Source organism: Aplysia californica, unplaced genomic scaffold (assembly GCF_000002075.1).
Source record: "Aplysia californica isolate F4 #8 unplaced genomic scaffold, AplCal3.0 scaffold00818, whole genome shotgun sequence".
In the NCBI taxonomy this organism is placed as follows: domain Eukaryota; kingdom Metazoa; phylum Mollusca; class Gastropoda; order Aplysiida; family Aplysiidae; genus Aplysia; species Aplysia californica.
This window is the reverse complement of record NW_004798088.1, coordinates 183452-185236: the sequence shown is the minus strand read 5'-3', so window position 1 is coordinate 185236 and position 1785 is coordinate 183452.

The following is a 1785-nucleotide window of genomic DNA, read 5'->3' as shown; positions in this document are numbered from 1 at the left end:
ATTTCGCATGCAGTTATTTTGCTTTCATGGGTTTGACTTAATGTCCAGGTCTGGCAATGTTAGCATATTGTTGGTATGAATATTGAGGTGATAAGCTGTCTCTTTGTGCCCATTGGAGAAGTTTCTGTTGTAGTTGTTTTTTAATTTACCAAAACGTTGGTGTTTTTCGCCCCTAACGACATATAATTGTAGTTTATTTCGGAGACTTCGGCCTTGCCTGCCAACAAGGAGGTATCTATGACGTCATGCGCAAGAGACGATTTAAACTTCATTCAGGGGCTTTCGTGGTCTAGAGGTCACGGCGTTCGCATCTCATTCAATAGACTGTCCCCAGGTTCAAAACGTGAAAGAGACGGAACATTTTCTATTCTAATTTGTTTTTCTTCTTTCACCTCCTTCCCTGCTCTCTAGCTATGTTTTGTTGTCTGATTTCGTCTCCACTTTCTTCATAGTTCCCCCCCCCTCCACCCACCCCCTTTGACCCCTCCTCTGGGCTTCTGATTCTTTCAGCAGTCTTTCTTCTGCTACTCCATGGCTTCTTCTTACTGCTTTCTTTCAACAACACCCCTGATCTTATGGTAGGTAAGATCTACTGCTAGTGTTCTTGGATAAGGGTAAAAAATCTCGTACCGTAGGTCCCTTGTGCAAATTGCGCACGTTAAAGATCCCTTGGGTCCTAAAATCGATAAGAGTTGGCCGCCACCTAGGCAAAATTTAAAATTCCTAACAAGCTGAACGTGTTTGATGTGTCCCGAGTGCTCCTATGACCTTACAGGGTTGCGAGCTCCTTAAAACGCTTACCAAACAAAACAGAAAGAAAAGACATTTGGCCTGAGAGAACCGTCGGTTGTGCATCTGTGGTGTTGGGGGTGCTTCTGTGTTGCACACAGAAGACACGAGTTTGATTCTCGAGGGTGTGGGGGGGGGGATAGAGAGAGAAAGAGAAAGAAAGAGAGAGGGGAGAGAGAGAGAGAGAAAGAGAGAGAAAGAGAGAGAAAGAGAGAGAAAGAGAGAGAGATAGAGAGAGAGAGATAGAGAGAGAGATAGAGAGAGAGGGAGGGAAAGTGGAGAGGAGGGAATAATTTTTATTGGTGTCGGTAAGTTAGCGGTTATAAAGCTTCCGGTCCCGTAATCGTGAGATTGTGGGTTCAGGGGTTCGAACCTCAGCCCGGTACGTCTGATCTCCTATTTTGCTCGTTCCTTTAGGAAATGGACGTTAAAATAAGACGTCCCACCTCTGAAAGAACCGTATCATGTCGATAGGTGTGTTAAACCTTTCCCATTTCACTGTCACCAGACTGGTGGGCTCGTTGGCCTTTCTTTACCCTATCCGTACGTCGTGTTTTACTCTGTGCTACCGCTTTCCAAAGAGGAAATTTACTCATTAATCCTATCCGTAGCTTTGCAAAGCAGTCTGTCAAACTGATTTTTTTTTTTTAGAAATACTAAAAGTTTCAAAGAGATCTTCGTACTAGAAGTATTCTAAACTGTGAAGAATACAACCCCTAGGGTACAAAATGACCCCAAGGCGTACGGAAAGGGTGAACATTTCCGAAAGTCTGTACGTCGTACGACCATCATTGTGTCAATGTGCTTCTCTTTACTTAAACAAATAAACAAACAAACTGCGAGTCATAAACTGTTGCTTCGACACTCATATGTCCTAAGTGTATTGCAAGTGATTAAAATCGAATATCCTTATCATAAAAACAAAAAGAAAAAAAATCAGCGACAAGCTGCTAAAATGTATTTAGTTCACAAAGCCAAATTTTGCAGAAAGAAGAG